Raw genomic sequence first — 26,306 nt, 5'->3', positions numbered from 1 at the left:
TGTGGAACCAAGGCAGTTAAGATACGTGTCATGATCTGAATGAATTTTATTTCATCCCCTTAGGAGGTGTTGCTGGCTAGGCCAGCATTTATTGCCCATCCCTAATTGGCCCTTGAAAGGATGGTAAGGAGCTGTAGTCCATATGGGGTAGGTATACACACAGTGCTGTTGGAGAGGGGGTTCCAGAATTTTGACCCAACAGCAGTGAAGGAACGGTGATATATTTCCACATCAGGATGAGGAGTGGCACTTGCAGACGGTGGAGTTCCAAAGTAGTTGCTGCCCTTGTCCTTCTAAGTAATAAAAGTTGCTGGTTTGGAAGGTGCTATTGAAAGAGTCCTAGTGAGTCACTGCGATATATCTTGTACATGGTACACATGGTTGCCATCATGCATTGGTGATGGAAGGAGTGAATGTTTGAAGTACTGGATGGTGTGCCAATCAGAATGGGTTCTTTCTCTTGGTTGATGTTGAGTTTCTTGAGTGTTGTTGGAGCTGCAGTCACCCAGACAAGTGGAGAGTTTTCCATTACACCCCTAACTTGTGTCTTGTGGATGGTGGACAGGCTTTTGAGAGTCGAGAGGTGAGTTATTCGCTGAAGAATTCCCAGTCTCTGACTAGCTCTGGCATTATTTATATTGCAGTTACAGTTAAGTTTCTGATCAATGATAACCCCCAGCAGGTTGGTAGTAGAGGAATCCAGCAATGGCAATGTCAAGGGAAGATGGTTAGATCCTCTTTTGTTGGAGATGACCATTTCCCGTGCCATGGATGGAATGTATCTGCTTTCTTATTGCCTATAACCAGTGTGTTTTGTATGGAAAGAAATGTGTATTTGGTGTGTGTGTTTCAATTAAATAATTCAGCAGCAAGCCTTCATGAGTTTTAAGTGAAGTTGATTATTGATTCTCACGCAGTTACCCTGAATTAACACAATGGCATATACATGGTCCCCCTTCAGCCCTCCAAGCCTGCACCGATCTACATGCACAGTCAATGATTGGCTACCAATAAAAATGGTGTACTTTTGCAAGTCAGTCCCTGGTTTACGATTTCCAGTCACCCACGTGGCAGGCCTGTGGTTTCTTGAATGATTTTGATGATTTAAAGTGAGGGTCTTGTAAAGTAAAGCAGGTTGTGATGTTTCTTGTAATCAAGTATCTCAGAGGTTGGTTCTCAGGTGAGTTTTGAAACTGGAACAAGTTGGGTTCTCAATTGTTTGCAAAAACCTTTAGCTGGAAGTACCGAGTGGGTGATCTACCAAGGAAAGCTTCCTCTGTAGATTGTGATGGTTGAGGTTAATCATCTCAGCCCCAGGATATCTCTGCAGGAGTTCCTCAGGATAGTGTCCTAGGCCCATCCACATTCACCTGCTTCATCAATGAGCGCCCCTCTATTATAAGTTCAGAAATGAGGACTTTCACTGAAGATTACACAATGTTCAGCACCGCTCTGAATTTCTCAGCCCCGGTTTATATGCCTCAAAACCTGAATAACATTTAACTTTAAACAACTGAGTAACAAATGATGCTAGCACTACACAAATGTCAGTAGTCACTACCTAGTAAAGGCAATGATATATTCTGAATTTTAATACTTCAAAAAACTAGACACAAACAAACTGTGAAGGTGGCTTCTGCAGATCATGTGACTTTATGTATTTGGACTATAGACAGTATCAAGTCTCTGAAAAATCCTTAATTAAATTTAGACATAGATGAGGGTACCTCACAGGTGTTTGTGGAATTAACACATCTCATTGTTTAAGGATGGCCAACAAGTAAAAACTGTGGAGTTTCCAGACAGCCTGTCTCCATGTTTCATACTGGATAGAAGAGTAAATCCAAACTCAAAGGCCACCATCAACTTTCCATTATATCATGGTGTCCTCCCCCATTCCAAACCAGTCTGGGTGTGCCTCAGAATTGTGAACCCATTGGCATGTGATCAAAACTAGTTTCAAGGGCTGAACCTTTAGTACTCTAGGACCCATCAGAGCCTTCAAAACCATCAGCCAGTCTAAGAATCAGACTCAGAAACTAACTGCAGAACCCTGAAAGATACAGCTGCTAGGTTGGGTCTGCAGGTGGCAAGGGAACCAAGAAGAGGGAAGAGTCCTCATCAATCCACCTGTCATTGATGGATCTGTCCGTGGCTGTATTGGGAGGGGTGACCACCACACAGTCCTTATAGAGACAATTCTGGCTTCACATTGAGGATACCCTTTATTCGACAGTCAGTGACCTTGGCAAAAAACATAGACTCAGTTCTGCAGTTACTTGTATCTCAGCAATGAGGAGAACCATACACACTCTGCACTACCAGGGATTGCACTCAAATTGATTGCCAATAGTTCTTACGGTTTATTAGGGTTGTAAACGAAAGAAGCTGCAGCTTTTGGAATGATAAATTTTTGAATTAACTGCATGACATCAAACAAATTGATTACCAGTTGCCTGCGTGTGGTGTGACTTGTATTGCTATAATTGTGGCAGCATACGGAATTCAACTCACCTGCTGTGGAATAAGGCTATCTGACATTGTAAGGGTTAACGTGGCACAGGTAAACAGTACTGCCTGCAGTGTGACAAGTTAGCTTATATTAACACTGCCATGGAGTTACTGTGAAAGTTCCTTAGTCACCATACTCTGGCGCCCGTTCAGGGAGTGGGGGTGTTGTAGATGGGGAGTGGGAGATTGGGGTGGGGGAGTTGGTGTTGCGGAGTGGGGAAGGCTAGGGGTGGTTGCAGTGAAGACAAAACACCCGAGCAGTTTAACTCGCAGGCCTTATTTGAATGACATGGATTTACGAGAATGACTGGGAAGAGGTTGGTAAGAAGCTGTAGACAAGGATACTGACTAACGTCCAGCTCAGTTGTGGGGAGAGGTTTTCGAAGGATATGAGAGTCAACCACATTGCTATCGATCTGGAGTCACATGTGGACCAGACTGGGTAAGGACGGCAGATTTCCTTCTCTAATGAACCAGATGGGTTTTTATGAAAATCAACAATGGTTTCATGGTCATCAGTGGACTCTTAATTCCATATTTTTATTCAATTCAAGTTTCACCATCTGTCATGGTGGAGATTTGAAACAGATCCCTAGAACATTACCATGGATCTTTGGATACTAATCCAACAACAATACCATTACGCCACTGCATAGGCTTAATGGGGCCTGAAGGAAAAGTCCTTCAGGAGACATTTCACTTACTTGGTGAACCTCTTGGTTATTCCCATGAGTGAGTGAGCAATAACTGACTGAAATAAGGAATGTTAACAAAAAGCTTGCATTTATATAGTGCCTTTCTCAGAAAATTCCAAGGTTCTTTACAACCAATGGATGGGAGGTATGGCAGGCATAGATCCACCTTCCTTCCTCTGCCCTGATCAAGTCTGTGGCAGGGAGGCTTATGGACAACTTCCCGTATCATTACCAATTGAGACTTTGAGCTGCTTAATACTCTGCTGCGGGCATTTAACCAGTGACACCTAGGGTCTCACCTTGCTGGAACTAAACGCTGTCAGGGAAGCTAGCAGGCTTTGCAGGGAGAGGATCTCTTGTTGTTCGGCACTTGGTGCCTTATCCGTACACCTGATGTTGGACATAATAGGGCCCTCTGAAATCCCCCTGCCCCTTAGTTCTGACCTCCTGCTCTCCTTCCCCACAGCCTTCATCCCACCATCTCCTGCCATCACTCACTTGTGGCCCGGGTCCCTCAGCCACGTTGACCTTCTGGTTGATGATTACTGGCTGTGGCCACTGCCTCTCTGGTAACACTGCTGAGCGATGAAGAGTTGCAGCTCTCAGGCCCATGGTCCTTGTTCCTGAGATGACCTATTGCTGCCCAGCGAAGTGGCTGACTGACAATTTGGAGGCCTTCTGGAAAAAAAGCTGATAAGGGACTCTCAGTTAGACTCCACCCAGAGTCTTACAATATTCAGGTGTTATCACTGTACGTGTGTGTTGTTGATGATTTTTTTATCTAGTATCAGTCGATGTGACCTCTCTGGGAAAGGTGTTGCTGTGACAGGTGTTGTTTGGGAACGGTTGATCCTCTGGAACTGATGGTCATTCAGTTCCTCGTTCAGTTGGTGAAATTAAACTTGCTTCATCAGTTGTGGGCTGTGAAGGAGCTGCCTCTCTGGTTGAATGGAGATATCTGAGCTTGCCATGATAGATCTTTCACTTTCACTAACAATCTCTTCACATGACTCCCAAATTGCCAAGCAGGCTGACATTGAGTTTTTAAAAATTAATTTATGGGATGTGGGCATTGCTGGCTGGCTAGCATTTATTGTCCATACCTGATTGCCCTTCAGAAGATGACAGGCAGCTGCCTTCTTGAATCGCTTGAGTACCAAAGGTGTAGATACATCCACAGTGCTGTTAGGGAGGAACTGGGAAGGAACAGCAATATATTTCCAAGTCAGAATGGTGAGTGGCTTGGAGAGGAACTTGCAGGTGGCGGTATTCCCAGGTATTTGGTGACCTTATCCTTCTAGTTGGTATTAGTGTTGGGTTTGGAAGGTTGCTGCCGAAGGAACCTTGGTGAGTTCCTGCAGTGCATCTTATAGATGGTACACACGGCTACTACTAAGTGTTGGTGATGGAAGGAGTGATTGTTTGTGGTAGCAATCAAGTGGAGCTGCTTTGTTCTGGATGGTGTCAAGCTTCTTGAGTGTTGTTGGAGCTGCACTCATCCAGACCTGTGGGGGATATTCCGGCACACTCCTGACTTCTGTCTTGTAGATGGTGGACAGGCTTTGGAGAGTCAGAAGGTGAGTTACTCTTATCGGAATCCTCACCTTTGACCTGCTCTTGTAGCCACAGTATTTAAATGGCTAATCCAGTTCAGTTTCTGGTCGATGGTAACGCCCAGGATGTTGATAATGGAGGGGTTCAGTGAAGGCGATGCCATTGGTGTCAAGGAACAATTGTTAGATTTTCTCTTGTTGGAGATGATCATTGCCTGACACTTGTGTGATGCAAATGTGACTTTCCACTTGTTATCTCAAGTCTGGATATTGTCCAGATCTTGCTGCATTTGGACACAAGCTGCTTCAGTATCTGAAGAGTTGTGAATAATACAGAATATTGTGCAGTCATCAACCAACATCCCCACTCATGATGGAAGGAAGGTCATTGATGAAGCAGCTGAAATTGGTTGGGCCTAATACACTACCCTGAGGGACTCCTGAAATGATGTCCTAGAGCTGAGATGATTGACCTCCAACCACCACAACTTCAACCAGTGGTCGGAGGTCAATCATCTCAGCTCAAGGACATTCCCCTGATTCCCATTGATTCCAGTTTTGCCAGGGCTCCTTGATACCTTACTCTGTCAAATGTTGCCTTGATGTCAAGGTCTGTCACTCTCATGTCACCTCTGGATTTCCAGCTGTTTTGTCCATGTTTGAACCTAGGCTGTAATGAAGTTAGGAGCTGAGTGACTCTGGTGACACCCAAACTGGGCTTCACTAAGCAGATTATTGCTGAGCAGGTGCTGCTTGATCGCACTGTTGAAGATCCTTTCCAACATTTTACTGATGACCAAGAGTAAACATAGCCATCATGAATAACATTAGTAGAGATTAAAAGTAGATAATCAAGATCTTTAAAATTTCACATAACTTGTTTTTCTGCTACTCTGTGAGATCTCAGTTGCAGTCTAGCCTGTGGCACTCCTTCCATTTCACTCTTAACAGAGTCACTACTCTTGTCTGTTCAAGTTCTTGTTTAATTGTATAGCAGTCTCATAATTTTGTCATTGAGACTGGAGGAATTGTCAATTCCTTCTCAAATTTCAAATCATCTCCTGAGGAATACTTGCTGGAAAATTCAAAGCCACAACAACTCACCCAGCTGTCCATGTCCTGCAGCAAGTGCTGACGTATGTTTCCATTATTCTCTGCTGCTGCTTTCACATCTTCTCCTTCTCTTACCCCTTTCAAAGTTCACTCCATTCCAGCTGCATGCTTCTGACAGTAAGTTCCATCTGGTGGGTGAAATGGCTGCAGCCCAAAAACTTTCATTTACATATACATCAGCGGTCACATGAGTATGGCAAGCCTCGGTGTACAAAACTACAGAGAGGGACCATGATTTAATGCCTCAGCTAAAAGCCAGTACCTCTCTCTGACAGTGCAGCACTCCCTCAGTGCCACACCGTCAGAGGGTCAGTACTGAGGGAGTGCCGCACTGTCAGAGGGTCAGTGCTGAGGGAGTGCTGCACTGTCAGAGGGTCAGTGCTGAGGGAGTGCCGCACTGTCAGAGGGTCAGTACTGAGGGAGCGCCGCACTGTCAGAGGGTCAGTGCTGAGGGAGTGCCGCACTGTCAGAGGGACAGTACTGAGGGAGTGCCGCACTGTCAGAGGGACAGTACTGAGGGAGTGCCGCACTGTCAGAGGGTCAGTACTGAGGGAGTGCCGCACTGTCAGAGGGTCAGTGCTGAGGGAGTGCCGCACTGTCAGAGGGTCAGTACTGAGGGAGTGCTGCACTGTCAGAGGGTCAGTGCTGAGGGAGTGCCGCACTGTCAGAGGGTCAGTACTGAGGGAGCGCCGCACTGTCAGAGGGTCAGTGCTGAGGGAGTGCCGCACTGTCAGAGGGACAGTACTGAGGGAGTGCCGCACTGTCAGAGGGACAGTACTGAGGGAGTGCCGCACTGTCAGAGGGACAGTACTGAGGGAGTGCCGCACTGTCAGAGGGACAGTACTGAGGGAGTGCTGCACTGTCAGAGGGACAGTACTGAGGGAGTGCCACACTGTCAGAGAGACAGTACTGAGGGAGTGCCTTACTGTCAGAGGGTCAGTACTGAGGGAGTGCCGCACTGTCAGAGGAACAGTACTGAATGAGTGTCGCACTGTCTCAGGGACAGTACTGAGGGAGTGCCACACTGTCAGAGGGACAGTACTGAGGGAGTGCCGCACTGTCAGAGGGACAGTACTGAGGGAGTGCTGCACTGTCAGAGGGTCAGTACTGAGGGAGTGCCGCACTGTCACAGGGTCAGTACTGAGGGAGTGCTGCACTGTCAGAGGGTCAGTACTGAGGGAGTGCCGCACTGTCAGAGGGTCAGTGCTGAGGGAGTGCCGCACTGTCAGAGGGTCAGTACTGAGGGAATGCCGCACTGTCACAGGGTCAGTACTGAGGGAGTGCTGCACTGTCACAGGGTCAGTGCTGAGGGAGTGCCGCACTGTCTCAGGGTCAGTGCTGAGGGAGTGCTGCACTGTCTGAGGAACAGTACTGAGGGAGCGCTGCACTGTCACAGGGTCAGTACTGAGGGAGTGCCGCACTGTCAGAGGGTCAGTGCTGAGGGAGTGCCGCACTGTCAGAGGGTCAGTACTGAGGGAGTGCCGCACTGTCAGAGGGTCAGTACTGAGGGAGTGCTGCACTGTCACAGGGTCAGTACTGAGGGAGTGCCGCACTGTCAGAGGGTCAGTGCACTAAACCCTAGCTATGACTGTAACACTACATTCTGCCCTCTCTCCTTTCCTTCTCTATGAATGGTATGCTTTGTCCATATAGTGCATAAGAAACAATACTTTTTGCTGTACACCAGTACATGTGACATTAATAAATCAAAGACAATTAGCCAGGGCCCCTGGATTACTAACCCCTTTCCTATGTTCCTGGGTTCTCTTTCACCCAGTATAGACCAGTATCTTCAGGAGGGGAAGGAGGATGGGGAATCAATCCTGTGATGTATGGTTCTGTTCCAATTTACTGTGCACTGACTACAGAGATAGGCATAAGTGTTGCACTGATGTACTCCCCTGACATGGCCAGTGAGGCCTGTTTGATTTAGTTTTGAATCTTTCAGCAGTTCCTGGGTATGATATTGAGCTTTTCCAAGCCGTGCTGATTGCATTTGCAGAGTGATTGAAAGCATTGATCAACTGGCCTGACAGCTTTCTGCTGTACCAGGACTGAAGATTAGTTTTACACTGCCCCCCGCCCCCCCACCGGCCGGCCACCCCCACCCCTTTCCTTTTACTGATCTGTGAACTGAAACCTCAAATGGCGATTGGAGAATTGTAGCAGCAGTGTTGTAGAAATTTAACATGTTTAACAGACTGCCTCCTGATATCCCACAAGTCACAATCCCCTGCACCATTAACTAGGAGGCCAAGCTGCCTCACATCTGCCCATTTTCCCACCAGATCCATGATCCGTCTTTCAAAAAGAAAGGTGTGGTGCAAAGCCAGAGCACCAGGGTGACCTGCCCCACAACCACCCCACCTCCTCCCCCGGGCCTTCCCATTCCCAGAAAGTACTTGGGCTTTTCCACCTTGATGGGTGACCTGTGAGTGGTAATCTTACCGAGGCGTACAGAGTGTAAAACAGCCAAAGCACAGGCAAGTGATGCCCTAGTGGTATTATTGCTAGACTGTTAATCCAGAAACTCAGTTAATGTTCAAATCACGATAGATGGTCGAATTTGAATTCGATAAAAAATATACCTGGAATTAAGAATCTACTGATGACCATGAAACCATTGTCGATTGTTAGAAAAAACCCATCTGGGTCATTAATGTCCTTCAGGGAAGGAAATCTGCCTTCCTTACCCAGCCTGGCCTACATGTGATTCCAGAGTCACAGCAATGTGGTTGACTCTCAACTGCCCTCTGAAATGGTCGAGCAAGCCATTCAGTTGTATCAGTATTTTAAGAAGGCTGGTCAACACCATCTTCTCAAGGGCAATAAATGCTGGCCTACATCCCACATGTGAATAAAAAAAGCAAGGTGAGCATCAACCTGCAAATCTTTTGAACATGCCAGTGGCAGGCGGTATAAACAGAAGAGAATCCTGATCAGCCATGAGATGATGGAAGGAAAACCGGAATCTCTACCACCACCATCCATAACTAGGGCTGTCAACTGTGATGAAATGAATTTTGGGAGGTTCCATCAAGGGATGGCACAGTAGTTAGTACTGCTGCCTCACAGTGCCAGGGACCTGAGTTCGATTCCGGCCTTGGGTCACTGCCTGTGCGGGGTTTGCATGTTCTCCCCATGTCTGCGTGGGATTCCTCTGGGTGCTCCGATTTCCTCCCACAGTCCAAAGATGTGCAGGTTCATAAGATATAGGAGCAGAATTAGGCCATTTGGCCCATCGAGTCCACTCTGCCAGTCAGTCGTAGCTGATACGCTCCTCATCCCCATTTTCCTGCCTTCTCCCCATAACCCTTCAACCCCATTACCAATTAAAAATCTGTCTAATTTCTCCCTAAATTTACTCACTGTCCCAGTATTGACTGCACTTTGGGGTAGCTAATTCCACAGATTCACAACCCTTTGGGAGAAGTAGTTTCTCCTCAACTCTATTTTAAATTTACTACCCCTTACCTTAAGACTATGGCCTCTTGTCCTAGAATTCCCCACAAGAGGAAGCATCCGCTCCATGTCTACTTCATCCATACCTTTTATCATCTTGTATACCTCAATTTGATCTCCCCTCATTCTTCTAAGTTCCAGCATATAGGCCTAAAATGTTCAATCTCTCTTCATGTGACAAACCTCTCATCTCTGGAATCAATCTAATGAACCTCCTCTAAACTGCCCCCAATGCCACTATATCTTTCCTCAAAGGGGTTCAAAACTGTTTACAATACTCCAAGTGCAGCCTCACCAATGCCTTATCTAGTGGCAACAAAACTTCTTTATCTGTATGTTCTATTCCTTTAGCTATCAAAGCCAACATTCCATTTGCTTTCTTTATTATCTGCTGTACCTGCATGCTAGCTTCCTGTAACTCATGAATGAGGACACTCAAATCCTACTGCACTGGAGCACCCTGAATTCTCTCCCCATTTAGATAAAAAGTCACCTTCTCATTTTTGCGACCAAAATGCATGACCTCACACTTGTCTATGTTGTGTGCAGTGGCCATGCTAAGTTTTCCCTTAGTGTCCAAATGTGTATACTTTAAGAGAATTAGTGAATTAGTGCAATAATTAGGCTGGCACAGTGGCACAGTTTGGACAGCACAGTGGCACAGTAGTTAGCACTGCACCCTCACAGTACCAGGGACCTGGGTTCAATTCTGGCCTTGGTTCACTGTCTGTGTGGAATCTGCACGTTCTCCCTGTGTCTGCGTGGGTTTCCTCAGGGTGCTCTGGTTTCCTCCCACAGTCTAAAGACGTGCAAGTTAGGTTGATTGACCATTCTAAATTAATCCTTGTGTCAGTGGGACAAGCAGGGTGAATATGAGGGGTTATGGGAATGGGGTCTGGGTGGAATTGTGGTCAATGCAGACTTGATGGGCCAAATGGCCGCCTCCTGCACCGTTGTGATTCAATGATTAATCCCATTTTTGAGGTTTTATATCTGGTAAAGAGAAATAGAACATAGAACATAGAACATTACAGCGCAGAACAGGCCCTTCGGCCCACGATGTTGCGCCGACCAGTTACAAAAACAATGACCCACTAGCCTATACCAATCCCTTTTCGTCCATAAACCTATCCAGAGATCTCTTAAACGCCCCCAAACTAGACGCATTTACAACTGCAGCAGGCAGGGCATTCCAATCCCTCACCACCCGCTGGGTAAAGAACCTACCCCTGACATCCGTCCTGTAGCTACCCCCCCTTAATTTAAAGCCATGCCCCCTCGTGCTAGCTTTCTCCATCCGAGGAAAAAGGCTATCACTATCCACCCTATCTAAACCTCTAATCATCTTATATGTTTCAATAAGATCCCCTCTTAGCCGCCTTCTTTCCAACGAAAACAACCCTAGATCCCTCAGTCTCTCCTCATAGGACCTCCCCACCATACCAGGCAACATCCTAGTAAACCTCCTCTGCACCCTCTCCAACGCCTCCACATCCTTCTTGTAATGCGGGGACCAGAACTGCACACAGTACTCCAAGTGCGGCCGCACTAGAGTAGTGTACAGTTGCAACATTACACTGCGACTCCTAAATTCAATCCCCCTACCAATAAACGCCAAGACACCGTACGCCTTCTTGACAACCTTATCTACTTGATTCCCAACTTTCAGGGATCTATGTACACACACACCTAGATCCCTCTGTTCATCCACACTATTCAAAGTCCTCCCGTTAGCCCTATACTCGACACATCTGTTGCTCCTACCAAAGTGAATTACCTCACACTTCTCCGCATTAAATTCCATCCGCCACCTCTCGGCCCAGCTCTGCAACCTATCTAAGTCTCCCTGCAGACTATGACACCCTTCCTCACAATCTACCACACCTCCAACTTTGGTGTCATCAGCAAATTTACTAATCCACCCAACTATACCCTCATCCAGATCATTAATAAAAATTACAAACAACAGTGGCCCCAAAACAGATCCCTGAGGCACACCACTCGTAACTGCACTCCATGATGAATATTTACCATCCACCACCACCCTCTGTCTCCTATCTGATAGCCAATTCCTGATCCAACTTCCTAGATTACCCACAATCCCATACATCTGCATTTTCTGCAGAAGCCTACCATGGTGAACCTTATCGAACGCCTTACTAAAATCCATGTATACCACGTCAACTGCCTTACCCCCATCCACCTCTTTGGTCACCTTCTCAAAAAACTCAATAAGGTTAGTAAGGCACGACCTACCTGCTACAAAACCATGCTGACTATTTCTAATCAATTCATTACACTCCAAATAACTATAAATCCTATCCCTAATAATTTTTTCTAAAACCTTGCCCACAACAGAAGTAAGACTCACCGGTCTATAATTCCCGGCAAAGTCTCTGTTCCCCTTCTTAAACAATGGGACAACATTCGCTATCCTCCAATCCTCCGGGACTACACCAGAGACCAATGACGACCTGAAGATCTGAGCCAGAGGCTCTGCAATCACCTCTCTAGCCTCCCAGAGAATCCTAGGGTAGATCCCATCCGGACCAGGGGACTTATCTATTTTCAGCCCCTCAAGAATTTCCAGCACATCCTCTTTATCAACCGTAATACTGTCTATTTTACACCCCTGCAACCCAATGTCCTCCTCAGCTATATTCATGTCCCCCTGCGTGAACACCGAAGAGAAATATTGGTTCAATACTTCTCCAATCTCCTCCGGTTCCACACACAACTTCCCCCTGCTGTCTGTAACTGGCCCTAATCTTGCCCTGACCAACCTTCTGTTCTTGACATACTTATAGAACGCCTTAGGATTCTCCTTAATCCTATCAGCCAAAGTCTTCTCATGTCCTCTTTTAGCCCTTCTCAACTCACTCTTCAACTCCCTCCTAGCCAATCTAAAGCTTTCTAGTGCACTATCTGAGCCCTCCAATCTCATCCGAACATAAGCCTCCTTTTTCTTTTTAACCATCGACTCAACTCTTTTAGTGCACCACGGTTCCCTAGATCTACCAAATCCACCATGCCTGACAGGGACATACCTATCAAGGACTCGCAGTAGCTGCTCCTTGAAAAAACTCCACATTTCAGACGTTCCCAGTCCCTGTAATCCCCTAATCCAATCCATGCGTCCTAATTCACTCCTGATAGCCTCATAATCGCCCTTACCCCAGCTAAAATTGCTGACCCGAGGTTCATGCCTATCTCTTCCCATCACTAAGGTGAACGTAACCGAATTGTGGTCACTATCACCAAAATGCACACCAACTTCCAAGTCTAGCACCTGGTCTGGCTCATTTCCCAGCACCAAATCCAATATAGCCTCACCTCTAGTTGGCCTGTCTACATACTGAGACAAAAAACCTTCCTGCACGCTTTGTACAAACACTGACCCCTCTAGCGAGCTAGAACTATAGCAACTCCAATCAATATTCGTAAAGTTAAAGTCCCCCATAACAATTACCCTATTACTTTCACTCCTAACCAGGATTGTCTCCGCAATCCTTTCCTCAACCTCTCTAGAACTTTTAGGAGGTCTATAAAAGACTCCCAACAGGGTGACCTCTCCTCTCCTATTTCTAATCTCCGCCCATACTACCTCAACTGACAAGTCCTCATCAAACTTTCTCTCCGACACTGTGATACAGTCCTTGACTAGCAATGCTACCCCACCCCCCCTTCTACCTTCTTCTCTACTCCGACTAAAGCATTTGTACCCCGGAACCTGCAACATCCATTCCTGACCCTGCTCTATCCATGTCTCAGAAATGGCCACAACATCAAAGTCCCAGGTACTGATCCACGCTGCAAGTTCATCCACTTTATTGCGAATACTCCTCGCATTAAAGTACACGCATTTCAAACCCTGCTCCGCCCCACCCCCACTATGCCGTGCCCTGCATTCCCCAACTATGCCCCCCTCACTTTCACCCCCTTTCCTCACTATCCCTCCCCCCCTCCGAATCAGTTTAAACCTTCCTGCATCGCTTTTACAAATTTACCCCCCAGGATATTGATTCCCCTCTGGTTCAGGTGTAGACCATCCCTCTTATAGAGGTCCCACCTTCCCCAGAATGAGCCCCAATTGCTCAAGTACCTGAACCCCTCCTTCCTGCACCATCCCCTCAGCCACGAGTTCAAACTTTCCCTCTCCCTATTCCTCTCTAAACTATCCCGTGGCACAGGCAAGAGTCCAGATATAACTACTCTTTCTGACTTCGCCTTGAGTTTCCACCCCAACTCCATAAATCTTTGCTTAATATCCCCTTCCCTTAATCTCCCTATGTCATGTGTCCCCACATGAACTATAACTTGGGGTTGATCTCCCTCTCCCCTAAGAGTCCTGAATACTCTGTCCGAAACATCCTGGACCCCAGCCCCTGGTAGGCAACACACCAGCCCAGAGTCCCTACCCTTACCTCCAACTCTCCTATCCGTCCCCATAACTGTGGAGTCCCCAATCACGAGGCCCAATCTCTTACCCCTAACCACCTGAGGCTTGCCAATAGGCTCACCCCCAGAGACCTGCTCCCTTTGGCTATCCCCAGTTGATTTCTCCTCAACTGTAGCCTCCAGGACCGAGAACCTATTTTGGAGGGGAACAGCCCCAGGGGATTGTCCCCCCAACTGCTTTTTGCCCCTCTTCCTGGCAGTGACCCAAGACTTATTCCTAGGAGTGACTATCTCCTTATAACTCCTTATAAATGTTTAAAGAAAATGACAAAAAAACTATCATTGTAACATCCCGATGATTTTTCTCCAGGGTCGCAATAGCCACGTCCTGGAGATCGATGTTTGATTCTCGGAGACTCCAGACGAAACCTGGAGGGTTAGCAACCCCATATCCAGAGCTCCAGACAACAATGTGCATGTAGAGGTGTGTATTGTTGTAGAAACTTGGATATTCTGACTGAACTGCAACACAGATTTAATAGAGGCAGTTAAAATGATGAGGGATTTTGATTCAACAGCAGAAAATCCTGAAAAAGCTCAGCAGGCTGGTAGCATCTGTGGAGAGAGAAAATAGAGTTAACATTGCGAGTCCATATGGGCAGCATAGAACATAGAACATTACAGCGCAGAACAGGCCCGTCGGCCCACGATGTTGCGCTGACCAATTAAAAAGCAATGACCCTCTAACCTAAACCAATCCCTTTCCACCCATAAACCTATCCACGGATCTCTTAAACGCCCCCAAACTAGGCGCATTTACAACTGCAGCAGGCAGGGCATTCCAAACCCTCACCACCCTCTGGGTAAAGAACCTACCTCTGACATCTGTCCTATAACTACCACCCCTTAATTTAAATCTATGCCCCCTCGTGCTAGCTTTCTCCATCCGAGGAAAAAGGCTATCACTGTCCACCCTATCTAAACCTCTAATCATCTTATTTGTTTCAATAAGGTCCCCTCTTAGCCGCCTTCTTTCTAACGAAAACAACCTCAAATCCCTCAGTCTCTCCTCATAGGACCTCCCCTCCATACCAGGCAACATCCTGGTAAACCTCCTCTGCACCCTCTCCAATGCCTCCACATCCTTCCTATAATGTGGGGACCAGAACTGCACACAATACTCCAAGTGCGGCCGCACCAGAGTTTTGTACAGTTGCAACATGACGCTGCGGCTCCTAAATTCAATCCCCCTACCAATAAACGCCAAGACACCGTATGCCTTCCTGACAACCTTATCTACTTGATTCCCAACTTTCAGGGATCTATGTACACATACACTGAAATCCCTCTGTTCATCAACACTATTCAGAGTCCTACCGTTAGCCCTATACTCTACAGCATGGTGGCATGGTGATTAGTGTTAGAATGTAACCAGTGACAATCTTGTATCAGATGTAATGTGACCAATGGTAACAAGATGTAAGAGTCAGCTGACCCAGTAAACCATGGAGCCAATTACAGAATGATGTGATGTCAGCTGACCCTTTATAAATAAGAACCTGTTGGGAATTGTGGGGAACTTGGATTGGCCCAGGGTGAGGCCTCAGGTTTGGAGTAATGAAGTTTCTTTATTAAACCCTTTCTTTGATTCATAAGTTGGAGTATGTTTTGTTATATTTTTATTGTCTGCATTTGAAGAGTTCCTTCTGAAGAAAACAATTAACGCCACTGCCTCACAGCGTCAGGGACCCAGGCCTTGCGTGCTAGTGTGGAGTTTGCACATTTTCACTTCTCTGTGGGTTTCCTGCAAGTTCTCTAGTTTCCTCCCACAGCCCAAAGATGTGTAAGTTAGGAGCATTTGTGGGATAAATATGTAGGGTTACGAGGATAGGGCAGGATGGTGGGAGGGCGGAGGCCTGGGAAAGGTGTTCTGTCAGAGAGATTTGGTACAGAGACTCAATGGACCAAATGGCCTCCTCCTTTAGTTTAATGACTCTTCTTCAGAGTTAAAGAGAGGGAATTATAAACTGTATGGGGGTGGGGAGGGGGAGTGGTGTAGCTGGAACAAAGCAGGTCAGTGATTAGAACATTACAGCGCAGTACAGGCCCTTCAGTCCACGATGTTGCGCCGACCTGTGGAACTAATCTAAAGCCCATCTAACCTGCAGTGTTCCAATATCATCCATATGTTTATCCAATGACCATTTGAATGTCCTTAATGTTGGTGAATCCACTATTGCTGCAGGCAGGGCACTCCACGCTCTTACTACTCTCTGAGTAAAGAACCTACCTCTGACATCTGTCCTATATCTATCACCCCTCAATTTAAAGCTATGTCCCCTCATGCTAGCCATCACCATCTGAGAAAAAAGGCTCTCACTGTCCACCCTATCTAATCCTCTGATCATTTTATATGCCTCTATTAAGTCACCTCTTAAGCTTTCTCTCTCGAACAAAAACAGCCTCAAGTTCCTCAGTCTTTCCTTGTAAGACCTTCCCACCAAATCAGGCAACATCCTGGTAAATCTCCTCTGCAGCCTTTCCAATGCTTCCACATCCTTCCGATAATGCGGCGACCAGAACTGTACGCAATACTCCAAGTGCGGCCGCACCAGAGTTTTGTAAATCTGCAACATGAATTGGTGATAGCTGGGAAAGATTACAACAAAAATGTGTCATGAGACAGAGGTGGTGTTATTGGCAGACAGCGCTCGTGGTTACATAAAGGTAAGAATATGTTAATGGGACAATAAAAGTCAGTGCTGAATGAAGTGGGATAGTACAGGGGTTAGCACTGCTGCCTCACAGCACCAGGGACCTGGGTTCAATTCCTGGCTTGGGTCACTGTCTGTGTGGAGTCTGCACATTTTTGCCATGTCTGTGTGGGTTTCCTCCGGGTGCACCGGTTTCTTCCCACAGTCCAAAGATGTGTGGGTTAGGTTGATTGGCCATGCTAAATTGACCCTAATTTTGGGGGATTAACAGGGTAAATATGTGGGGTTACGGGGATAGGGTGGGATTGTTGTCAGCGCAGGGTCAATGGGCCGAATGACCTCCTTTTGTACTGCAGGAATTCTACGATTCTAGGATTATATTCTATTAAAGCCAAACTTAAGAACAAGTGACAGATGGCCAGGGGGAGGGGGCAGATACGTCGGAAGTGCCATTCTTGCTGAAACGGTAGGGAGAACTGAATAATTGTTTCAAGGAGGTAATTCGGGTCACCTTCACTTCTCTGTCCAAAGGCACCCACAGCTGCAATCTCTGTCATGGTCAGGGCAAGGAGGCAGGTCCTGAATCCACCCCAACTGGAAAAGAGATTTGAACCGCACTCTGTGAGACAGACCTAAACCAACTGGCTCCCCAAAGAGTCTGAGACCCATCTTCCTTGGCAAGTCCTGGAGTGGGACTTAGAATCCATAGAATCCTTACACTGCAGAAGGAGGCCACTCAGCCCATCGAGTCTGCAATGGCTCTCCTAAAGCACAGCCCACCCAGGCCTTTCCCTCCACCTTACCCCCATATTGCCATGGCTAATCCACCTAACCTGCACATCTCTGGCCAGTGAGAGGAAACCGGAGCACCCGGAGGAAACCCATGCAGACACGGGGAGAATGTGCAAACTTTACACAGTCTCTGACCCGAGACGAAAATCGAACACGTGTCCCTGGTGCTGCAAGGCAGCAGCGCTGACCACCGTGTAGCCTTGAACCCAAAGTGTCTGGCACAGAGGCAGGGATGCAATAGTCTGTGCCACAGGATCTCCCTGGCACATCTCCTGAGTCCAAATGGCCTTCTGTTGTCCTGAACCGTTCCAAAAAACCTAGAAAATGACTCCAAATTGGAAACCAGACATCATCGGGTTAAACTAGCAAATGGTCAATATAGGATTGCGATTCGGACATTTAGCTTTGCATTGAGTGGATTCCTGTTTATAGTGTAGGCAAAATGCCTGGAATTGTTCCAAGAACCAATGTGAAGCCAAGTGGGAGAGAGAATCTGTATGTTCTGCCTGATTCACTCAATTATGATAAATGACTTTACTTGTCTGTAATTATTGGATGAATCTGCAGTTAGGTGAGCGCGAGGATATCTGCTGCCCTTACCCGGTCTACCTGGAGCCACAGCAATGTGGTTGACTCTTAACTGCCCTCTGAAATGGCTGAGCGAGACCCTCAGTTCAAGGGCAATTAGGGATGGGCAGTAAGTCCTGGCTTTAGGGTTACATCATAGAAATCATCATCATAGAAACCGTACAGTACAGAAAGAGGCCCTTTGGCCCATCGAGTCTGCACTGACCACAATCCCACCCAGGCCCTACCCCCAATCTGTATATATTTTACCCACTAATCCTCTCTAACCTATGCATCTACGGTCAATTTAGCATGACCAATCAACCTAACCCGCACATCTTTTGAACTGTGGGAGCACCCGGAGGAAACCCACGCAGACACGAGGAGAATGTGCAAACTCCACACAGACAGTGACCCGAGCTGGGAATCGAACCCAGGTCCCTGGAGCTGTGTTAGCATGTGCTAACCACTGTGTTACCATGCTGCCCTCTGCAACAGAATGAAGAAAATGGAAAAGCAGGGCCTGGCCTGCAAACATGTGAAGACTCGAGTATAAACGGGTGAGAAAAGGTAGTTAAGAAATACAACACACAGCACTCCTTTGCTGGTTGCTGGTAGGATGACAGTAATGGGCACTCGACTGCCAAAAGCCACAGATTGGAGCTCGCGGCTGATTCATTACCGTTTACAGCTTGCAAGCCAAAATAACAAAAGGTCAAGAGGTCAGTGTGGGAGGTGGCAGTGTTAGACATCTCTTGGGTGAGATGTGTTCTTGGAGAAGCAATAACATTGCAGCAGTGAGTGTGAGGGAAAGCCGTGCATTGTAATTAAATAGGAGTATTAATTTAATGGCGAGACTACCGATTAATCACACTGCTGTCCTCAGTTACTGCGGCAATGCCAGTTCACTGCTGCTCACTTGTAGTTTGGCACAGCCTGTCTTCCCCACCACCCCCCGACTTCCTGTCTCTGGCCCCTTGCCTTATTGATATGGTCCCTGTGCACCTACCCACCACCCCCACATCAAACCCTGTGAATCTTGTCAGCCGCACCTCAGTGGGGAGCTCCTTTCACCTCAAACCCCTTTCCGCATCAGCACAAAAGCTGGGCGGACGCTCCAGCAGAGCACTGAGAGGAGGGTGCTGCACCCTCAGAGATGCCATCTTTGGGATCAGACCTTCAACCAAGCTGTTGTCTGACCACGCAGAGAGACATACCCACACTAAGGTGCTTTCTCCATGAAGAGCAATGGTGAGCTGCCTGATATTTCGATTGCTATTTGTGGGATCTTGCTGTGTCACGTGCCATTGCATGACATGGAATCTGCAGCACTGAACCAGGCCATTCGGCCCTAACAGTCCATCCAGATGTTTATGTTCCATTCAATCCTGCTGCTGCTTTTCCTGGTTAAAATCTGGCAGCAAAAGCTTCCGTTTGCTTCACTCTTCCTCTTCAGTATAGCTACACGATTTGTACAATGGGTTAGCAGAATAGTTCCGGTAATGAGTAAGTGATGTGTAACAGTGGAGTCAGTTGCCATGTGTTACAGAGCAGATGGGACAGCCTGAACTCGTGAGAAGATGAGAAACTTCAGTTATGAGGATTGAATGCAGAGATTGGGACTGTTTTCCTTGGAGAGAAGAAAGCCAAGAGGAGATTTGATAGAGATGCTCAAAATCATGAGGGGTCTAGACAGAGTTTCATGGAACCATAGATTCTCTACGGTACAGAAGAGGCCATTTGGCCCATTGACTCAACAGCGACTCTGACAGAGTATCTTACCCATAACTTATCCCCCACCCTATCCCTGTAATGCCATACATTTACCACAGTTTATCTATCTAAGCTATACATTTTGGGACACCTAGGATCAATTTAGCATGGCTAATCCACCTAACCCACACATCTTTGGACTGTGGGAGGAAACTGGAGAACCTGGAGGAAACCCACTCAGACATGGGAAGAACATGCAAACTCCACACAGACAGTGACCCAAAGTTGAAATTGATCCCAAGTCCCTGGAGTTGTGAGGCAGCAGTGCTAACCATTGTGCCACCCCCAAAATAGATAGGGAGAAACTGTTCCTTCTCATAAAAGGATTGAGAATGATTTGCAAAAGAATCAAATGTGATGTGAGAAAAACCTTTCTCACACAGTGAGTGGTTAGGGTCTGGAATGCACTGCCTGGAAGTGTGGTGGAGTCAGGCTCAATCGAGGCATTCAAGAGGGCGTTAGATGATTATTTGAATAGAAACATTGTGTGGAAGGAGGGGGGAAAGGGCAGGCGGCTGGCACTGAGTCATGATGCTCATTTGGAGAACTGATGCAGACACGATGGACCAAATGGGCTCTTCCTGCACCATAATAATTCTGTGATTCCTATTCTGTAACCGATCTTGCACGTAGTGTAATGAAGATGGTTGAAGTAATCATCCGACTGAGATCAGACTTACTCAAGATAAGATAGACCATGCAACCACCATCTAAAACGCTATTCATGCCAACTACTCCACATTTTTTTCAGTCTCTGGATAAAGAAGCTTGTTTTAATTCTCTCTTTGCTTCCTTGACGACTGTTTTATATTGATGACCTATAAGTTTGCTCTTTTCCACATATTTAAACATTTCCTCTGCATCCACATCTTTCAAAACCTTACATAATTATAAAAACATCTATCTGTTTACTCCTTAGCCTTCTATTTTCTAGAGAAAAGAGTCCCAGCTCGTTTATCTTTCCCTGTTAGATATGAACTCACTGTTCTGGTCTCAATCTTTTAAATCTGTTTGGTATCCTCTCCAATGCCTCTCGCTGCTTTAATAACAGAATGTATATGAAGACCCAACCAGAATCTACCCGCATACTCGATTCTCTGTCATACCAATCGGAAATCACACTGGTCCAGAGCATACCTGGAACAATGTGATGTACAGAGGTCGGGACTTATCTGGAGAAGGGGTTGTCTCTGGAAGCTGCCAGTGTCTCTGGACCCTGGAACACCACAGCAGTGGGTGGGGGTATCTTCCAGCTTCAGTATCATCCAAGAGGTCCATCTTCCAGCCTCCGAGTGTCCCTAGAGATCAATCTTCTTTCTTCAATAGTGGGTCAGTGATATTGGTCACCTTTTCAATATGGCACCCAGATGTAATGGAAAGTGCGCAGTGAAGCCTGCCCTGCCACACGATATGGTGCTAAACCCCCAGGTGCATCAGTAATGAGATCAGGGCAGGAAGAGATGGTGTGGGTTTTCCATCAGCCTCAGCAATGGATTACACTCCCCTTTCCAGTCCTGCTGCCCACACGCCATCCTAATATGGGGGAGCTTTTTTTGATTTGATTGGATTTATTTATTGTCACGTGTATTAACACATAGTGAAAAGTATTGTTTCCTGCATATTATACGGACAAAACATACCGTTCATAGAGAAGGAAAGGAGAGAGTGCAGAACGTAGTGTTACAGTCATAGCCAGGGTGTAGAGAAAGATCAACTTAATGCAAAGTCCATTCAAGAGTCTGACGGCAGCAGGGAAGAAGCTGTTTTTGAGCTGGTTCGTGCGTGACCTCAGACTTTTGTATCTTTTTACTGATGGAAGAAGGTGGAAGAGAGAATGTCCGGGGTGCGTGGGGTCCTGAATGCTGAATTATCCCCTGTGACTGTTGCTCTCCCACTGCCTGACCTGCTGAGCATTTTCAGCATTTTTTTTGCTTCAGAAGTACTCCCTTGGCGATGACGCACTTTGTGAGGCCCTGCAGTTGCAAAAGGTGCTATAGAAATGTAAATGCTTTCTTTCTTGTAAGCGCGTTCCACATACACATTTAGTGCAGTGTAGACGTGCGTCAGTAATCGGCTCTGCCGTAGTGTGACTCATGCCACCTACCAGTGCATTTAGAAAGCTAGCGTGGGGTGGGGGGGGTTCGTTTAGATCCAGGGACACAGATACTCGGGGTCCAGGGCACCATCCTGCATTCTTTTGCAATGGGGAGCATCATGTCATTTAGTCTGTCAAATGAGAAAGCAGCAGTTTCTGTGTATTCGAAGCTGAAGGGATGTTAAGTTGATATTAAATTAATTTCATGTCCAGGAAATAATGCTCGTGACTCATGCTTGCTTCGTGCTTTCTTCAACAATCATTCCAGCAATCAGTGGATGGTTTTAAAATCATGAACTTCAGGCACAGTGTCCTGTTCTGAGCACTTCCCCACCTCTCACTTTTTTAAGTGAGTTCTCTCCACCATCATTTGGATAATCAGTCATAATCCTCCAGACACCAGTCAGTGGAACTGAATAAGAGCTAATTCTCGGACTCTTGATTCACTCTCCTGGCAGCAGTAACATTTCGCGGCCTTTCTGTTTTCACTTCTGCATCGTGGCTGAGTGAGAAAGATTAGAGGGATTAGGTGTGGAGTTTAATGTGGATAATCGAGGGCCAGGAGCAGCGAGCCCTTGCCTCGTGTCCACCTGTCGAACAGTCTGTTGTTTTCTCTGGATGTGTACAGTTCTTCAGAGACACAACTTGTTAGCTGTGATGGGTTCCACTTGGCTGAGCTGTTGGAGTGGTTCTCAATAGCAAAGGCTTAGAGGACATGTTTACTGAGATTGTCTGCTGAATCCATTCCTGCAGTAACTCTCTCCCCGAAACTGACACACTGAGCTACACTGCCAGCGTAAAATCCCAACCCTCTGACAAAGGGTCATCCTGATTGGAAACGTGGCTCTATTCTCACTCCATAAATACTGTCAGACATGCTGAGTTTCTCCAGCATTTTCTGTTTTTGTTTCAGATTCCATCAGTATTTTGCCTTTATAAAATCCCAAGCATCTGTCCAGCTAATGGAACTGGCCTGATCTTGAATCTATGAGGCGCAGGGCGAAAGCTGCCAGACAAGTGCAATGCCACCTTCCTTTCAGCTGCAAGGGGACAGGAAAGGGAATGGAGAAAGAATCGAGAAAGTGGCAAAGCAACAACAAAAAAAACATGAGCAGGTGCTGCCTCATCCAAAACTACTAACAAAGCACTTCTGAAGGGTTGTCACTGTTGTCAAGTGGGAAACGTAACAGCCAATTTGCACACAGCAAGCCCCTCCACATAATAGCGTGATCATATCTAGATGCTCTTTTTTTAGCAATGCTCTTTGAGGAATTAACGTTGGCCGAGACACAGGGGATGTCTGAAACCGACAGAGAAAATCTCAGCAGCTCTGGCAGCATCTGTAAGGAGAGAAAAGAGCTAACCTTTCAAGTCCAGACAACCCTTTGTCAAAGCTAAAAGCACATCTCCTGTGCTCGACTTTGAAGTAATATCCTTTTTGTTACATCCAACTGAGAGAACAGCCTGATTTACCATCTCATCTGAATGATGGTACCTCTGACAGTGCAGCACTCCGACAGTGCAGCACCACAGGCTCAGCTGGTATTTGTGCCTTCGAGTCTCTGGAGTTTTGGGTCAAATTCATACTCTTCAGACCCAGAGGCTGAGAGCCAGCCAGCACTCCATACAAAGACATAACGTCTGAAAGGACATCACTATAAGTTAAATGATGGATAATATTGCTAAACCTCCAGTGAGCTGGAATTTCCAGCCATTGAAGAGTAACTTTGAAAGTCTGAGGAACCCATGATGAACAAAAATCACAGGGCAATAAACAAAATCATGTTTTCTTCATTTTATTCACACCTTATTGAATGTAAAAGTAATAGAAATTTAAAATTGCTGTTTGATTAAATGTTCCAGTTGGGGGCAGGAGTTAATTTTTTTTCCTTTTCATTCATAAGATGTGGGCATCGCTGGCTGGGCCAGTGTTTATTGACCATCTGTAATTGTCCCTGAACTGAGTGGCTTTGTCGGCCGTTTCAGAGGGCATTTAAGAGTTGATCCCGTGTGATTAGATCTTCAGGAATTTATTCAACCAAAGCTGGCATGCCTAGTGACACAACAAAAACATTAGGTGGTATTGAACAGGGATCTGGAAAGGGGTTAAAGTACCGCTGACAATTTTCCTTCAGCATTGTGATGGGTTCCTGATGTATCAGCTAAGCTGTGTGAAACCTGTATTGTTGGATCCATCACCGAGAACAGTCTGAGGGCTAAGATCAGCCAGAACCAGATTGTGGAAGGCGTTCCATTAGCACTATTCAATTGTCAGTGAGTCATAGCTCTATCCTCCACTGTCGCCCACCCAACATCTCACCAGTTATAAACTCCTTCCCTTCTTGTCAGTTTCAAGGGCGGCGATGTTGTTTACTCACCACCTGATCCAAATATCCAACTCCAGTTTGCTTTCTTCCAATGAATTTCTGCCCAGAAGGAGTTGGTTCTTGCATTGCTATAAACCTACAGATGTAAACACTCTCTGAGGACCTGACCTAAATGGCAGCATATGTCAACAAGCTATTTGTTCATGGGGGGGCGGGGGGCTGCAGAATAGGGTTGGGAGGATGTGGAAGGGAATGGGAAGTTGGTGTACAAGTTGGGGGAAGGTTACGGGGGAGTACAGGACATGGAGGAGGGGTTGCAGGTTAATCACAATTGATTCCAGGGCCAGGGGAAATAAACCATGTGTCCCAGTGTTTCTTCTGTTTCCCCTCCCCATCATTCATTCCCCGTTTCAATCATACAGATACTTTCTCCCCTTTCAAGATTCACCAATCAATTCACCAAACAATCGCAGAAATGTCGGAGTAAAATGATGCAGTGACATTGTTGACACCTGGTTAAAAATATCATCCTATATATAAGTGTGGGTCATTAGTGTTCAGAGCAGCAATGATGTAATACCACGTTGGCTTGTGGTAATCCCAACGTGACTGTTAAACAAACTGGAAAGTACAAATTTTACTTTAGCAACATCGTGCAACATGGACTGGAAAATATCCCATAGATATTTCTAACACTTGGCAGATAATAACACTGATTTTGGTGACTGCCTCAGCCTTCATTAACATGTTCTTCAGATGCACCATAACTACACAGAAAATTCATATCTGGGGGAATATTCAATACTTGCACACCAGGTAAACTGAAAAGGATCTTTCTGATTCTGTAGAAGGAGAAGAAGATTTTCTTCTTCCTGGGTGTATGATATTCCTCAATATAATCATTTCAAACTAAGGGTGTAATTGGATTCTATTTTGTCAGTAATCTCATGGGGTAGAAAGATCAAATTACTTTTGAACAAAGTGGGGACTATCTGAATAGCATAGGTCTTTACTGGCAGTGAGAAGCATTGGAGCCCTCCAGCATCTCTGTGCAACAAAATGTTTAAGAGGTGGGAGGATAGAGATTGACTGGTTCACAGTTGTATCTGCGTTTTCTTGACCAGCAAGTCTGAAGACTCAGTTGATTGCTGCCTCTCACCACGATATATTTTCAATAGTTACTATACAATACTTAATTACCATATTTCAATATCTCAAAGTTCATAGAAGGCACCAAGATTGAGTGGGATAGTAGGTAAATAGAGATAAGATTGACGTGAATGAAAAAGACTCTTGAGGAACGTAAACCAGGTTACTAATTCACTATGAGCCTATTTCATACTCCTGTCCTGACAATTTCATCCCATAAATCCCTCTCACAGTAAACTTTCACTGACAATAAACAGAAATCCAGCCCCTCTGTTCGCGAGATAGTTATGGATGACAAAAGCCATTTGTCCCAGTTCATCTCATCCATCCCGGAAAGCCATCCGAACATGTGTATTAGGAGCAAGAGTAGGCCATTTGGCCCCTCAAACCTGCTTCCCCTTTGATAACATTGCTTAGATTATACCAGTGATGACCACAAGTCAAAAGCACTTAACTGGCTGCACTGTGAAAGGTGCTATATGAATGTAGGTTTTATTTTTCTTTCAGGGTGGCAGGGTAACTGTAGCGATGATGAAATTGGCAGTTCAATGTTGATTCTGTCAGGATAATTTATCACAGCAATTAGATGTTAGGAAAGAAATCACTGCAGTTACAAAATAATTCAACTCAGTAGCTAACCTCCCTCACAAAACCCTACTCAACGCCTGAAGCCCCCCCTCTCCAACCTACCCAGCAACACACCCTGCAGCCTCCGTCCAAGGCAGTCCCATTGAGTTGAGGATGACTTGTTTCTATGTTAAAATGAGTTCTCAGGTGACTAAAGAATCCAATGCGTGGCCTACAGTCTCTGTTACAGGTGGGATATACAGTGGTTGGTGGGTGTCCAGATTCTGTCATTCTCTTATTGCTGCTGACGCTTGGCTTCAGCTTGTTCTCAGTGATGAAACTTGGGGTTCAGTTTCCCAGATATTTTCCTCCACTTCGGCCAGGGATTCCCAGGGATCAGTGGGAATCATTTGAATCCGCGTGGTGCAGAAGGAGGCCATTCAGCCCATTAAGACTGCACTGACCACAATACCACCTAGACCCTATTCCTGTAACCCCATTAATCCCCTGACACTAGGGTCAATTTAGCACGGCCAATTTTTCAGACTGTGGGAAGAAACCCACACAGACACTGGGAGAACGTGCAAACT

At 46.2% G+C, this 26,306-nt stretch overlaps 1 protein-coding gene across 1 annotated transcript in view; it reads left to right on the top strand.

The window, feature by feature from the left end:
• Positions 1–26,306, top strand: part of LOC145337152 (synaptosomal-associated protein 25-like) — a 298,706-nt gene that overhangs the window by 129,115 nt on the left and 143,285 nt on the right. Inside the window, exon 2 of the mRNA XM_080181939.1 lies at positions 14,103–14,216. The gene's annotated coding sequence lies outside the window, so the exon portion shown is untranslated. The remainder of the gene's footprint in view (positions 1–14,102; positions 14,217–26,306) is intronic.

This window comes from Carcharhinus amblyrhynchos, unplaced genomic scaffold (assembly GCF_965287045.1).
Source record: "Carcharhinus amblyrhynchos unplaced genomic scaffold, sCarAmb.v2.hapA scaffold_44, whole genome shotgun sequence".
NCBI classification, from domain to species: domain Eukaryota; kingdom Metazoa; phylum Chordata; class Chondrichthyes; order Carcharhiniformes; family Carcharhinidae; genus Carcharhinus; species Carcharhinus amblyrhynchos.
The sequence above is the reverse complement of the archived record's forward strand: the minus strand, read 5'-3'. Positions and strand labels throughout refer to the sequence as shown.